At 38.8% G+C, this 16,881-nt stretch overlaps 1 protein-coding gene across 1 annotated transcript in view; it reads right to left on the bottom strand.

The window, feature by feature from the left end:
- Nucleotides 1-16,654, bottom strand: part of shank2b (SH3 and multiple ankyrin repeat domains 2b) — a 254,294-nt gene extending 237,640 nt beyond the window's left edge. The window contains exon 1 of the mRNA XM_065291651.2: nucleotides 16,452-16,654. The gene's annotated coding sequence lies outside the window, so the exon portion shown is untranslated. The remainder of the gene's footprint in view (nucleotides 1-16,451) is intronic.
- Between the last annotated feature and the right edge of the window lie 227 nt (nucleotides 16,655-16,881).

Raw genomic sequence — 16,881 nt, forward strand, 5'->3', positions numbered from 1 at the left:
GTCTCGAGGAGAGCGTGGCACACCGACATACACCGTGTAAACATTGCACCTGCGTGTCATTTAAATTTTTCCCCGTGGTAGACCCGGCATTTTCGATAGAAGATATGCCCCTGAGGGGTCTCCTGGCATTCTGTATATTGCAATGCCCTCAGCACGGGATGATCAGCCACGTATGACGGGCTTGCAGTCTCAGGGGTGTGCATAGCACCCCAACTGCCGCGAGCGGTGCGCTGTATATCTGGGACTTGTACGCTCCGCTATGGAGATGCGAGGGAAGGATGTATTAGCCGACACCAATAACATTGCGACTGTTGCGTTATTTACCGTTAAGGCGGTTTTGCGCTCTCGTCACCTGTCGCATCTCGCTCGTCATCTCCTCCTTTGGAGTCAGAAGCATCTGAGGTCCCTTCGTGCCATTTAAATCCCGGGTTGGCTCAGTACACCTGGCAGACGCGCTTCCCGAGCTGCGCCCCCGGCGAATGGCGACTCCACCTCCAGACGGTCCAGCTAATTTGGAAGAAGTTCGGTTGTGCGTAGATAGATCTGTTTGCGTCGCCGGACGATACACACTGTCGCCTATTTTATTCACTAACCGAGGGCAGCCTCGGCGTGGATGCGTTGGCACACAGCTGGCCGCGGGGGGTGCGTAAATACGCATTCCTTCCAGTGAGCTTTATTGCGCAGACACTGTGCAAAGTCAGGCAGGACGAGGAGAGCCTTTATTAATCGTCCGTACTGGACGACCAAGAATTGGTTTTTCATAGTTAATGCTCCTCGCGACAGCCCTCCCTGGCGGATTCCCCTGAGGAAGGACTTTCTTTCTCAAGGAGGGGGCACTTTGGCACTCGCGCCCGACCTGTGCGATCTCCATGTATGGTCGTTGAGCGCGCGCAAGGTTTAGGTGATTTATCGCGAGCGGTATCTAACACCATCGACGCGGTTCGAGCACCGTCCACAAGACGGGCTTACGCGCTTAATAAAACCTTTTTCGTCACCCGGTGCTCTTCGCAACGCGAGGACCCCAGAGAATGCCCATTAACATTGTGCTTTTATGTCTTTAACATAGGTTAGATTGTAGGCTGTCCCTCCGCCATTAAAGTTGATATCGCCGCTATTTCTGCTCATCACTCACTTATCAACGGCAGATCAGTTGGCCAGCATGATTTAATTATTACATTTTAAGAGGCGCTCGCAGGCTAAACCCCTCGCGCCCTCCCTCTTTTCCTGAGACCTGTCCATGGTGCTGAAGCCTTCAGGTCTCCCTTTTGAGCCTTTGCAGTCTACGAGTCTGATGTTTTTATCAATGAAAACGCTGACCCTGATAGCATTGGCCTCCATGAAGAGAGTAGGGGATTTACATGCATTCTCTGTTGACGTTTTGTGCTTTTAGTTTGGTCCTGCTGTCTCACTGAGACCCAGACCAGGCTACGTGCCCAAAGTTCCCACCACTCCCTTCAGAGATAGGTGGTGAGCTTGCAAGCGCTGCCCCCGGAGGACGCAGACCCAACCATGGCTTTGTTGTGCCCCGTACGCGCACTGCGACTCTACGTGGTTCGCACGCAAAGCCTCAGGACCTCAGACCAGCTCTTTGTTTGTTATGGTGGCCAGCAGAAAGGGAAAGCTGTCACTAGCAGAGGATGTCTCTTTGGATAGTTGATACTATCGCCCTGGCTTATAATCTTCAGGGTATTCCTTGCCCCTTTAATTTGAGAGCGCACTCCACACGGAGCGGTGCCTCATCTTGGGCTTTAGCTCGTGGTTCCTCGCTAACAGACATCTGCAGAGCTGCTGGTTGGGCGACACCTAATACGTTCATTAGATTTTACAGTGTTCGTATCGAGCCTGTATCCTCTCGTGTTCTTTCCTCACCAGGGAGGGCACGGAGAGCAGACTCGCAAGTCGGCTTGCAGCCTCCGACTGAGGCTCCTAATTGAGTTTCAGTATGGAAGGCCATCAGAGCAAAAATGCGTAATGGTTTGAATTGCTCTTCCTCCGCTGCCTTGGCAGCCTTTGTTGCGGAGCATTGGCTGTCAGCCTTTCACTAGCTGTATTCTTACGAACCTACGTGTTTGGCTTGGGCTCCACATTGTGTCCCAACGGGTTCCTTTGTGAGTATTATTCCGTGGGGTTAATCCTACCAGCCCACGTTTCCCTTAGCAGAGCACTGCTTTGCTTACACAGCCACGGCTGTCATTTTTACCTCAACTATGGTTGACTTTCGCCCACCATTAGCCCTTAAGAGGGGCGGTGGCTTCCGCAGCGTTCCTATCCCGCTCAGGTAGGGCGCTTCCCAGTCGCTGGCACTTCTGTGGGGTTAAAGGAACAACTAGTGCCCGGCCTTCTGCCTTAAAACCTACCTCCTCCTCCTTAAGTGGAACCGGAGGGCTTTTACGCAGACACTGGAAGAGGTCAGCCCCTAGTGGCGTTTTGGTAGGGATTCCCAATTCGTCGGTCACGACGTGACGTCGTAGTGACCGACTGAAAGGGAACGTCTCGGTTACGGATGTAACCCTCGTTCCCTGAAGGAGGGAACGGAGACGTCACGTCCCGTCGCCACAGGTGCTGCCACCTGCTGTTACGGCCGGTCACACTTTCCGGCTTTCTCAGCGAAAAAGAAGCTAATTTCCCTATTTGCACCTGCTGCTTATATACGCACCTGGCGGGGCGGCGCCAGCATTATGCAAATATCTCAATGCCAAGTTCATTGGCGTTTTAGTAGTATTCGAAGCAGATTGGTCTCTCTAAGCGAGTTCCCAATTCGTCGGTCACGACGTGACGTCTCCGTTCCCTCCTTCAGGGAACGAGGGTTACATCCGTAACAGAGACGTTTTTTAACCATAAACCACGCAAGCATATTGTATTATACCAAATACACAAAATAACGTTATTTTTAGCAAAGAAATAGGTGCTCTTTAAGATTTTGCTCTTATTTTAAGACATTTGACAGGTCTGCGTTTATTGAAAAATAATAGATAGCCATGGAACATTTCTCAACCAATCAGAAAAAAGTATTCAACAGCCCTGTGTGGTATAAATTTTAATATGAAATATGTTTTAATGAAATTATAAGTGGCACATTATATGCATGTTTATTTGAGCTTAAAGCCTATTGGATCACCGTGAACTTTGGTAAAAAAAAAAAGGGGCCCCGGACCCCCAGGTTGGGAACCACTGGAAGAGCACATCATTTAATATTTCTACTCCATCGTTTGGCTCTTTCTAAACTGACACTCACATTACGAAAATTGAAAATACTGTAACTTGCTTAGCAATCGAGTTTAATCTCAATATGGGGCAAATTAATAGATTATCCACATTTAATATTAATATTGCAGATTTTGATGTGCAGTACTGTGCAAAGTTTTAGGCCACCATCACCAGACTTGTTGTTTTAGAAGTTTTAATGCCCATCCATATTTATTTTTCAATCTATTTATTACGTTACAAACAGAAAATACAGGAAATATGTACAAAAAAATTCCAGGACTAAATGTCTTCTTTAACCATCTTCTGTGTTTAGTGTGACCTCTCTTGGCACTAAACACATCTTGAGCGTTTTTTAGCAGAATGAAGTAAAAAGACTAATTTCTTTAAAATGAGAAATTGGGATTTAATTTTCTTTAGGTTTAAGAGATCCTGCAGTTTCCTGCTATTGCTCAAGTGTAAGGGGAGTTCACCCTACAAACTTGACACAATAGTTTACATTTTATACAGTATTTAATACTATATACACATTTACTGTATTTTCTGGATTAATTCTATTAAAGAGACTGAGAAATAAATTAATTATATATGATCACTTAAACATTGCAAAACAACAAATCTAATTCTGTCATGGTGGCCTAAGACTTTTGCATAGTACTATATATTGAACCAAAAATTTCAAAACAAGCAATGTTTTGAGTGTTTTAGGTTAGCACCCACAAGATTTGTTTAAAGACAAATAAAATGTCTTGGTGAACGAGAGAATAAAACAAGAGAAACAGTGACAGAAAGACACAAGAATAGAGAAAATTCAGAACTACAGTAAACAGGTCAGGTCATTTTACAACCAAAAATAAATCATAGCAACTTATTTATGCATTTGGCAGACGCTTTTATCCAAAAGTGCATTCAAGCTTTAAATGCTATACTGTAAGTATATTTGTGTTCTCAGGGAACCAAACCACTGACCTTTGAGTTGCAAACACAATGCTACACCACCTAAGCCATGGGAATAACATTAATAACTACACTACTGAATAAAATCCACCACTGTCACGATTAGGAACTTCTGAGTAAGAAAATGTAAATGCAATGTAATGCTTATCAATTATACTGTAAAACTATGTATATAATATCTTCTCCACCACAAGCATCACAACTGACATAAAGCTTTGATGTTAATTTGTAAAGTAAATCACCATGGGTTCCCTCTGTAACTTATTATTGGGTTTTAAATAAGCGGTTCTTAATCTGAGCAAATAAATATCTGTCATTCATATTATTTGAATGATTATTTTTTGCAACAGAAATTACTTTTTATATAGAATACATCTACTAACTTGCAGTGTGTAATTAATTACGATAAAGTGACAAATGTGAGCCTCCTCAAAAATTTAAATGGTCCCCATAAGTCATTTCCCTGTCCCTGACACTGTCGCAGATCATAATTTACTCTTAAATTATAAACCATCAAACTAAGAACCCATAAGAAATTGCAAAGGGATGGAAATGCAATACATCAAACAACGAAATTGTAAAAATATTGACCGCCTGTTTCGAATACGAGCCATTCTGCCAGTGGTTGGACAAACAGACCTGCATCACAGAGTCACAATGGTTACACTTCTCATCATGTAAATGTCTTCGTGTATGTATGTATATAAGTACCCTCATCATTGTATGCTTTAAATTCAGCCAAAGCCAAACTGGACCCGTAAATGTCATTTGCAATAACGCACTGGAGAAAACCAGCAGTGTTAGTCTCTCCCCAGTGCCTCCATCATTCATCAGGCCTGTCAGTGTAAGTTTTCTCTCCGACCTTTACAATCACCAGCCACCGAGACAGAATTCAAGAGGCAGAAGGCATTTGTCGACTTTCGCTTGAAGGGTACCACCAATTAAAATCTTAAAGCGTGGAAAGGAAATTGCACCCACATGCACTTTAGCGCTAAAAAGCTGCCAGTAGATTTACCACATAACTCTATACTGTTGGCAGATAAACACACGGACACCTACTGAAGTCCTTTAACAGTTATGTCAGTTTATGCTGGGTGATATATGATTTCCTATAAAACAAATATATTTTCCAGCTCCGGGTTTTTAAATTATGCAGTGCATTCTTTATCCTGGGGAATTAATTAGATATTATTTGCTTGTTTGCAGTTCAAAGCAACATTATTGCATAACAGCCTTGCACGTGTTAGAGAGGACTAATTAACAATGATTTGTGATGTAAAGATACTGGTTTTACTAGTTTTGCAGCCATGATTTATTATATAAAAGGTTTGGGGCCATGTGTCATTAACCCTCAATTGGTCCTTATTTCCTGTTTACACTACTAGCCCTTGGGGTCTATATGACCCCAAAATTGAAAGCATAATTGTAAGAAAAATATACATTCTCAATAATACTATATCTGTTTTTGTTGTTTATTTCTCATCTATACAATAAAGCTGTGTTTTGAGAGATTTGAAGTACTTTTTTATCCATTTACCAAAAAAATCTTCAATTCTTAACTCTTTCGCCGCCATTGATGAGATATCTCGTCAATTAAGAGAAAACGCTTCCCCGCCAATGACTAGATTTTCCGTCTTTCCGGGATACCGCTATTATCCACCAGGTGGCGCACTTCCGCAACTTATACAACCCGGAAGTAGCCCCTCACGTGAAAGAGAAAGAACTCCGTGTATGTTTTGAAGATTGCTCTGCATCTGATCTCTATCAAAAGTCCTTTGCAAAAATGGAATTATCTCAGCTTTTTGCTCAAAATTGGGTGTTTTTGAAGAAACCTACCCATGTTTGAGAGGTGATTACAAGAGAACTAATGAAGGTAGGATGAAACTTTTTTTTTTTTTTTTTTGAAAGCAGAGGGTCTGTTCTTTCATCTGATATATTGTTTGTTTAAATATTTAAAGAAGAACATTTTCTGGAAGGCATTGAACTTTGTGAAAATCATGAAAAACGTTGGCGCTGGCTGGCAACTTTTTTTAAAAACGCTGGCAGGGAAAGAGTTAATTTAAATTGTTTCTGGATATTGATCTAGGTGTTAGGTGTAGAATTCCACCATTTGCTGGTTAGAGATAAACAAAAAGGAATTACAATTTAAGAAAGAAATAGCTGACCACCAGAGGGCCATAGAAAGCCATTCATTTTATAGGATATGGGCAACTGCTCACATCACTACTTTAGTGATACATTTTGTGAAGTTATGTATATATAAACATTAGAAATGACATTAAAAATATATATTATTTGAAAAAGTAATTTTTTATTTAATGTAAATGTAGTTTAATGTAAATGTTTACATTGCACATGCACTGAAGCTTTTTTTTTAGATATTTTAATCATAAATATTTCCATGTCAAAGAACCCAAATCCAGTCATGGACACGTTGCGGTAATGAAAATAATGAAAAACTAAATTGGTTTGTATGATGTCATTTGAAATATATATATATATATATATATATATATATATATATATAGTAGGGCTGTCAAAAGATTAATCGCGATTAATCGCATCCAAAATAAAAGTTTGTGTTTACATAACATATGTGTGTGTACTGTGTATAATTATTATTTATATATAAAAACACACCCAATCATGTATATATTTAAGAAAAAATTGTTATATTTATATATAAAATATTTATATTTATATATAATATAAATTATAGAAATGTATATACAGTATTTAAATGCAAATATTTCTTAAATATATACATGAATGTGTGTGTATTTATATATACATAATATTTATACACAGTACACACACATATGCTATGTAAACACAAACTTTTATGTTGGATGCGATTAATCGCGATTAATCTTTTGACAGCCCTAATATATAGCCTATATACTGTATTTATAGGCCAAATTTCAGTCTGACTGATATACCCGTCTAACATTTTTTGGACAGATACATATTAATTTATGATGAACCCATGCATTAGATTTTCATACAGTATTTTATCATCAGTTAAGAGATACAGATGTGGGACTTTCCACTGGCACAAAGCACTTTGTCAGGAAAATGTATTTTTTGGATGAATTGCGTATTTTTATATTTGCAGGTGTTTTTTGTAGCTCACTTGGTATATGCATAAACACAGCAAAGGTTGTATGTTCGATTCCCAGGGAATACATTTACTATAGTAATGAATGTATACTTTTAATGGACTGCAAATTGCTTTGAAATAAAGTGTGTGCCAAATGCATAAATGTAAATGTTATACTTTTTATATAACAGTTTAATGATTTGCATATTTCTTGTTGACTTCTACAGTCAGTAACCACACATCTAGATGTTTTTTCAATAAGCCGAGTATTTATTAATGTGAAAAAATTCATTTTGAACACCGTTGCCACGACAACTCCTAAACACATCGGTATTGTCTCCATTAATGGAAGTGTAGATGCATTAAGCTTTTCAAAAATGGCAGATTTGCTAAAAACTGTCATAATGTGTAAGAGTTCTTTTGTCTTTCAACGTGTGCAATAACATTTCATTTTCTCCACCGATTCTGCTCCCATCAAAGATGATGTGAATGATCCGGCAGGGAATCAAACCCATCCAAACATCGTACAGACAACTGCAGAAGAAAATATTTCCCGGGAGACATTTATTAAAAAGATGATCTCAAAAACAGTATGAAGGCTTGTTAGTAGTTAGTAATATGGCAACTTTTGCATAGTCAGTGCATCATCTTACACCAGGAGTACAGCATTAGTAGGTTGCTGACTTACAAAAAGCCAGCCTGAGGGCAAGTAAACTTTCTGTTTGCCTATCAGAAACTGACAGCTCTATCAGACCTGAACCTTTACGTGAACAAAGAATATAGATAAACCTGTACTTGTATGTTTGCCTGTGTATTCGTACATATATGTGACCCTGAACCACAAAACCATGCAGTCATAAGTCACACAGGTATATTTAAAGAGTTTGGTTCCAAAACGCAATAAATCCATTTTGACTAATTTGGGTAAAAATGGGTTTTCTATACCAATAAAGTGACAAGATGGAAACCACTATTTTCTGTTACAAACTTTCACATAGCATCTTTACGTTAAAATAACATTAAATTCAAATCCATCATTTAATTTTCAAAGATTTATTTTTAAAATCTGATTTTTTTTTCCGCAAAATGCAATAAATCCAAGTTTTTTCCAAAATGTTATAAATCTATTGAATTAATATATAAATGTACATCTTTGCCATGTTATATTCATTTGATTGACTATTGGTATACACTGAAAAAAAATGTATGATAACATTTATTTTGTCATATTAAGAACACTGTCATTGCAGCTGTGATCCTTGGGACGTCGTTGCTGAGCTTTCAAATGTTTTGGTCCTGCTTAATTTTCATTGACTTTGAGTAAAATAATGTAAAGTTTTTCATAAGATCCTCTGGGGTCAATGTGTAAGCATGACAGAAGCTTAAAGCTGTCGTGTGAGAACAAGCAACAGTCGGCATTTATCCTTCTACTGGGTCCCTTCACGTAAATTATTTGATTTTGATGGCTAACGTTTCATAAAATTGACAATTATGACTGGTTTTGTGCCCCAGGGTCACAAAAATTTGCACAGAAAGCATGTCGTATTTGTACGTTTTAGTACGATGTGCTTTTGCCTATGTTGGGTTAAGGGATGGGGTTCGAGCATTTTTTTTTATAATTGTACGGTTTTGTCCGATTTAAATTTTAATTTATGCAAATAAATACAAAATAACAAGGTTGTGGCACATATACATACAATAGTGTAATGCAATACTGTACCCTTGATTTAACCGAAGCACCAAAAAAAATGTATAATATACACTGTAAAATTTTTGCCATTTTTGTAAAATGAACATTTTTATGTTACTTTAACTTAAAAAATTAAGTTATAAATTATGTCAACTTAAAAAAGTAAGTTGAATTGACTTGCAAAACCAAGTTGTTTAAACCCTTATGGGTTTGTTGAGGCCTTTTTTTGTCTTAATTTGGCCACAACTTTCTGTGTTTCAGCAAATGGAACGATTTTTGGTGAAAAATCTTATATTGACACATATTTTGAGAAATAGCTTTGAAAATGTTCAAAAATTCAACAATATCCTGGGCAAATCTACTACCCTTTGGGGTTGTTCGTGTACAAAAAAAGTGTAAAAATGTATCAAATTAAATGTTTTTTTTTTTTTTTTGCATAAATCACCCTCAGCACTGATCAAAACTACCAAATGTTTACAAAATTTACTTTAAACCATATAACAAAATGTACAAGCCAGAAATTAAGCTCTGATTTTTGCACAGGGCTACTAAAGGGTTAATGGTGCCACATGGTGATCAACAGTAAAAATGACAAATTTTACTTCTTTGCAAAAGGAAAAAACACCAACAATTAAGAATGCACGATTATTTGATGTCATAGCTTTGCAATCAAAAAATGTCATTATAATGGAAGTCAATGGGGCAAAAAATGCCACAAACAACTAATTAGGGAGAAAATAATCAAATCTGATGCTGCACAAAAATCCATCAAAGCCAATGTTTTTACTAATCTTTGACATGCCCAAGACTGTGAAAAGCTTAAAAAAATAACTTTTTATATTGAAAATTTGTCATTTTGTGTATTTTTGCCCATATCAGTGAACAACGGTTAACGTCATACTGCATTTTTTTTACAGTGTATTCTTCATGAAAGAAGCGCGTGGTATATTACATCAAACGCTCCTGGTTTCATATTTTGCAATATAGCGGTTTCAGCATCCCAAATCTCATCTTCATAAAACAAAGGCGGTGAGAGAAGTAATTAGATCTTTACATTTGCCATCAAGTACAACCACGTTGCAAGGCATTGGTAGTGGTTGCTTGGATCCTACTGTATTATGCATCCGCTATAAGTTCTGGGTCACTGATAGCATGTTGCTAGGTGATATTCTGGTCTTTAGATATAGCTCTGGTCCCTTCTTCAAACTAAGTCTATGGGATTTTCCACCCATTTCATCACAGGCAAAGCATATAAGTCTCCTCAGACACCCAATACCCAAGGTATCTTTCTACAGCTCAAATGGTGTGGGATGAGCTACATGCCCAATAAGCAATGGTGTTAGTGGCTTTAGCAAACACCACACATTTCTGAAAAGCTGAGCAGTCTGAGGCAGGCAGAGCAACTAAAGTATGGCTTTCATCTGGGCCACCGAGTAAACGGTAAAGTACAGTAGACGTCCAAACCAGAGCTGTGAGATTTGAAGAAGGAACGCATGAGGCCGATCGACAGAGAGAGAGATAAACAAGGAGAATAAGAGAGAGAGAAAGGAGGACTGGCCTGGATCTGTGTCCGCTTGCATTACCCCTGGTGATTTCACAGCACCACCACACTGCTGCGAAATAGGACAAGGCTCAGTCTCTGGTATATACCGTGGTACAAGACTGGTCGAATTAAAGCAAAGTTGTTTCATTTTCTCAAACCACAGAGCTGTAAAAACAGCGGCGTTATATTCAACCGTGGTGAAACTGATGAAAAATAAATGAGAACAAAAGCCCGCTCCTATCAAAACATGTCATCGTACCCCTCCCATGGGCTGCGTTCAAACAAAGTGTCCACAAGTCAATACAGGAACAATTATTGGACCCAGAGGAAGACCACGGCTCAATAGGGTAACAATAGCGTATATTGTCTTTCCAATCGGTTTTCAGCTTTTTATTCATCTATCCATTCATCCAGTCGCACTCTGGGGAAAACTAAATCAATTTAGTGGCTCCATTTAATGATTCCATCACTTCACTTATTATCAAGTACATAACAGCACATAATAAAGCAGAAAATAACAATAAAGCCACGGCATGATACAAAAATGTCATTAATTTGATCAGTGTCACAAATTATCTTTCTAAGGGTGCAATTCCTACCTTTTTTTTGTTGGGTGGTTAAAATCAGTTCAAGTATAAACAATCAGTGTTAAAAACTGGATCCTAGTCTTACCACATTTTGCATTTATGCAATGATTTATAAGTTAGGTTGGATTTTTAGGAAATGTACTGTTTTTTAAACAAACTTAAACGTATGTATGTAAAGTAACCTGCAATTTTATGTTTTAATTAGAGATGGCGGTAGAGAGGTAAAAGTGAAGGATTGCCGTTTAAAGGGCACCTATGTCATTGCTAAAAAACATAATTTTTTGTGTATTTTGTTTCATGCAATGTGTTTGCGTGGTTTATGGTTAAAAACACGTTTTCCACATATCATACATTTTCGATCTGAAAGCGCTGTGTTCCTGATTGACCAGCTAATCTGTACGTTGTGATTGGCCTGAATACCTCTGACGTCAGCCGGAAATGTGACGCTCCTTGCCATGTCCGAAAGATTCGCTCACAATGCAATGCTAACAGGAGTTAGGATCTGACTCGCAACATTGTTTACTTTGGGGTATGCACATTTTGCATTTAGTTAACATGTACTTACTATGGGTGTCACGATTTCAATTTTAAATCGAAATCGATCGAAATTAAGTCACAGCTTCGAACTTCGAATAAAAAAAAAAATGGGATTGTCGATGCTGCCACTCCCCCATGTCACGTCCGGTCGGCTTGCCAAGCGGGGAAAAACCTCTCAGATATTTATATTTTAAACACGAGGGATGTATTGCTACAAATCCTTGAAATGCATATCATAAACCGGATTACTACCTACTGATCTGCCTTTAGACAGAGCGCAGCTCTCTGCCCGTGCGTGAGAATGAGCCGCCAAGATGCAGCGGATTATATTTTAAACAAAAGGGATAGTTTGCCTCAGCTCGCATGAAATGCATAAAACTGAACAAATACTTAAGGATTACTACTTTAGTTTATGTTTAGATTTCGGACAGATGCGAGAGCGTGTGCACGTGAGACAGAGAGAAGTGCAGCTGCTTATGACCCGCTGGTTTTATTTCAGATGCCAGTCCAAGACGTGCGCATTAAGTCCATGTGCTTGTAAGAAGGAATCCTCTCTACAAGTTCTCTCGGGTAAGTGAAGCCCAAAAACCCCCAATGCGAGGAAAAGCATGCAATGTGTATGTTAATGTGTAACTATAATAATAATAATAATAATAAATATTAATGGCATTTTAATTGTCATTTCTTGTCTTTCAAAAAAAAGAAGTAAAAATCGAGAATTGAATCGAATCGCGTCCTTAGAATCGAAAATGTAATCGAATCGAGGATTTGGAGAATCGTGACACCCCTAGTACTAACACACCAAAGGAAATCGTGAATTGGACCATAGGGTCTCTTTAAATAAGAGGCAATATTTTTTTAGTTTTTTTAATCTAAAAGCATTTGAGCATTTTATTTATTTGTCAAATGCATTAAATAGACAGGACTAAAGTTAAACGAAATGTATTAAGCTTAAAGCTTGTAAATTCAAAGATTTGTTTCTAAAGCATTATTAATATTAGAAATGTATTGCTGAAACACGTTACAAAGACTATGTAGTACTGAATTGTGGAGTTACACTATTAACAGTTTTTCTCAATTCCTGAGTTTAGGATTTTTTTGGCAGACCTAAAATCATGGCTCACTGATGCACTGGAGCCACCGAGCATGGCCCCGCCACTAATACAATCGCAAGCATCACTTCAGGTTGTAGTGCATTTGAAAGTTGAGAGAGACAGCAGTTTTCCCGCAACTGGGTGTGGTTTCAGCGCTGAAACCACGCCCCCAGCAATTGAAAGTAGAGAATCCTGCCTATTTGCCAAGATTTTGATAACTTCTTTTACTTCCTTAACGTTTTTATTATCATTCAAATTTGGCTGGGTGGTTAAAAACACATTTGTCTGTGGTGTGACTTTAAGGATGTAATGTGTTTTTAGCGACATCTAGCCGTGAGATTGGGAATTGCCACCAACCTCAATTTCGAAACGCAATGAGAAGCTATGGTAGATGCCATGGGACAAACATGTCACCACCTGAGACAACCTAGGGACGAAATACACCATGTAAAGCAGTTTGTCCGTTTAGGGCTATTGTCAAAACGTGACGGCAACTTCCATGTAAGGGAACACGTGGAGTATGTAGATAAAAACAGCTCAATGTAAGGTAATAACAACAATACAGTTCATTTTGTAAGGTCTTTATAGACCACTGATAATATAGTTATGTTTCTTATATTGCATTTATGTTAAGAGATTAGTGTTGGGCGATATGCCCCCTTTTTTGAGATAGTCCTATCGTCAGCCTGATTGCATACATGATAGTATGGGGGGTGGGGCAATAGTGATCTCATTTATTTGTTTGTTCATTTTTTACTTTATTTATGACAAGTCACTTGATTAGTGGAAAAAAAGAATCAAGGGCAACACTGTCATGCCCCGCAACCTTCTTAAAACTGATGCCATTAATCCATCCGCGTCATTAAGTCCAGGCGCTCAAAAAATTTCCTGGGTGCCAGGGAGTGGGAACAACACACTCTCTGGTTTTAACCGTTGACGCGCCTAACAACTTCTCTAGTGCAAGGAAATTTTACAAGCTTTTTTACAAGCTCATTGCGAAAAGGGTTCCATGCCATGCACATTCAGGTCCGAGCAAAAGTCCATGTATGTAATGTGTTTTTAGCGGCATCTAGCCGCTAATTTAGCGCATTAAGTCCAGGTGTGTGCGAGAAGAAATCCATGCACGTTACAAGCTCTCTAGTGCAAAGTGAAGCCCACAAACCCTCTCATGCGAGGAAAAGAATGCAATACGAATTTTAATGTGAAAATATGATGATAATAACAATAACCATCGCCAACTATCGTCATAAAAGCCCGCTGTTGGCGATTTGTCTGACGATCGTCGATACACGATACTATTGTCTATCGGGACAACTCTATAAGAAATCCTTTTAAAAGTTACACACTGCACCTTTAAAACTATTTCAAAACAAACTTCACATGATACCATTTGTCCCCACATCATGACCATTTTTGCCGTAATTGTTAACCCTGGCTGCTATAAATGCATAACAGATGTAACTTTGGAGTCCTTTATAAAAAATGTGCAGCCAGCTTGTGTGCATAAATCTCTTAGAAGCTAGAAGTGAATGCTGGGTGGCGGCAAATCCAGTCTGCTAAAATCCTCCTCCCCGCTTCTTATCTCTGTGGGACACAGGATAACACAGAGCTTCCAGCCCAGTCTTTGTAAATGGATAGATGGCCATGGCCTCACAGCTGCGGATCCTATTCGTTACACAAGCTGAATTTTTGACTGGCACTGAAGATGCCTTACACTTCTGCTAATGTTGCGCGGCTCCCAATTACTGTTTTTCTGAAGGCAAATTGGCTGAGGTCTTTTATGCGCAATCACAACAGCAATCAAGCGCATTGTCTTTTGAATGTGCATGTTGGTCAATAAAGCCCAATCAAATGGTTTTGAAACAAAAAGAAAGATCTGATGTGCGTATTAGGACTCTTGAGAAGAAAAACACATCTATTCAGATTTCTGTGTTGCAGTAATGACACACTGCTTTGAGTATAGTGGGCTAAGAATGCCAGGCTGGCAGCAAAAGCAGATTTTGCTGAAATGAACTGTCAACAAACGTCAAGTTGAAACTGAAGACGCGCTCCAGTGAATTTCAGCTTTCAGACGTCCGCTGACTACAGGCTTAAACTTAGCCTTTGTTATATCGTGCCTGAACTGATGAGGAACTTTAATCTTGAGATACCATTACAAACTGAATCACTGCACTGATTAAACAACTGGATACTGGTTGGTTTAGGTCAGGATGTCTGCTGAAGTCTGTAGATACTTATCTGGAGACATACAATGGCTTGTGGCTATGGTGGCCCTAAGAAGTGTCACAACTGGAATCTGTCTTTTCCGTTGCTATGGAGTCGCGGGTTGGAAAGCCCAAGAGACCGGCAGTACCCAAGCAAGAAGATGGGATAAAACCTGGATGTGCGCATCCATAATGCGGTGTGTCTGAATAATGCTGACCTAAAAACTCTTTTAAGAGGCACATAAATTATTGTCAAAATTCCTGCAGGACTGAAGATCCCAAGGGATCCCGAAGTCATTTAAGCTAAGAAATTTGGGAGTTTTATTTTTCTTTGCTTAATTGAGACATGAGCATTTAGCTTCATAAACAAAGCAAGGAGTTGTGCTCCATTTTGAAGAGCTGGAGAAATCGGAACCTCTCATATTAACCAGTCTTCATTAAAATGTTCTTTGGTTTTACAGTAAGTCAATTTATTGACTAGGTTAACACAGGCCTATAACAATGCCCGCTTGACCAATTAACAGGAATGGCTCTCTCACGTGTCCTTTGCAAAACTACAATACAAAAGCAACCTCAATATATCATTTTCTGTTTAAAAAATATATATGTTGCGTGAAATAGTACACAAAAATATTATTAATAATTTTAAGCATACATCTCTATCTTAAATGCTGTGTATGAAGTATTATTAGGTTATACAGTCGCTGCAAAAATATGCCTTTCGATAATGTACAATTATTTGCTTTATATTTTTAAAAACATATTCCATTATCTCAGTTGCTATTATGTAAAAATGCCTATCATTGAAAAATTCATATCAGTCTTCTTAAACTAAAAAGTTTGTTCAAAACTGAATAAATACGATTAATAAATAGACAAACATTTTTTCTCAAAATTTTTTACTTATTTTAAATCACACTTTTGTTGATTTTAAGGAAACACGTCATCGTCAAGATTGATTAATCGCGATTGATAAAACAGAAGCAATTTACAATCTCGTCTTACAGCGCGCGAAAATAAAGGCGCCAATAGGCGGCGTCATAGCGCACGTGCTTGCGAAAATGAGGAACATGGGTTTGCATAAGAGCGTCAATGCGCCTTTTACGTATTTTAAGTTCAATATGTGCGTATACTGAGGTCCCAAACTTTGGTAATGGTTTGCGCATCCCAAGCCAAATGAAGCCAACCAGCAACTAAATAAACAATCATCTCCACACAAAAGCAAACTGATTTTCAAGATAAACCGTCTCAACACCTTTTTTAGCTTGTATCTATGCCACATTCCCTATAGAAACAGCTTATATCATACTAGATCCTTACAATAGCTAACAATCCTTACAATAGCAATAGCTTTAATAGCTTAACTAAGCTGTTAAAGAAGTTGCCTCATGCTTAATATCAATCACCTGGCTCGCGCGTCTCCAGCGCGTACGATACAAACTTCAGACTTTCCGGTCCTTGCCCTGCACTGCAGATGATAGTAAACTGCAGAGACAAATAATGGGTGCATGTGGAGCGATAACAAAGATGCGTACCTTATATCATCCAGCACACTTTCTCTTCTCTTTGGCTCTTTTATCCTTTCTCCAAAGCGATGCAAGCTTCCGCAGAATCGCTTGGGTTTTTCGGATAGTCCAAACGCAGTTGGTGAGCCCTACAGCACTTCTTCTGGAGCAGAGGAGTATGTATTCCGCATATGTGGAGAGCGCGAAATGCGCGACATCGACCCGAGCGCGCCGCAGACGCCTGGAGAAGCGCTGTAATCGGGCTCTCTTCTAAACCACAGCGCTCAATTTTACAGGGGTTTACTACTGCAGGCGGGGCCACTGTACCCTAACACACCTGCATCTGGGACAAAAAAAAACATACGAATAGGGGTTTGTATCATTTAGTGAGTTGGAAAGGGCGAAAATACTTTAAATTATGCTTTGTACAATTTTTTTAAATATATATATATTTTTAATT

This window comes from Paramisgurnus dabryanus, chromosome 23 (genome assembly GCF_030506205.2).
Source record: "Paramisgurnus dabryanus chromosome 23, PD_genome_1.1, whole genome shotgun sequence".
Taxonomy (NCBI): Eukaryota; Metazoa; Chordata; class Actinopteri; order Cypriniformes; family Cobitidae; genus Paramisgurnus; species Paramisgurnus dabryanus.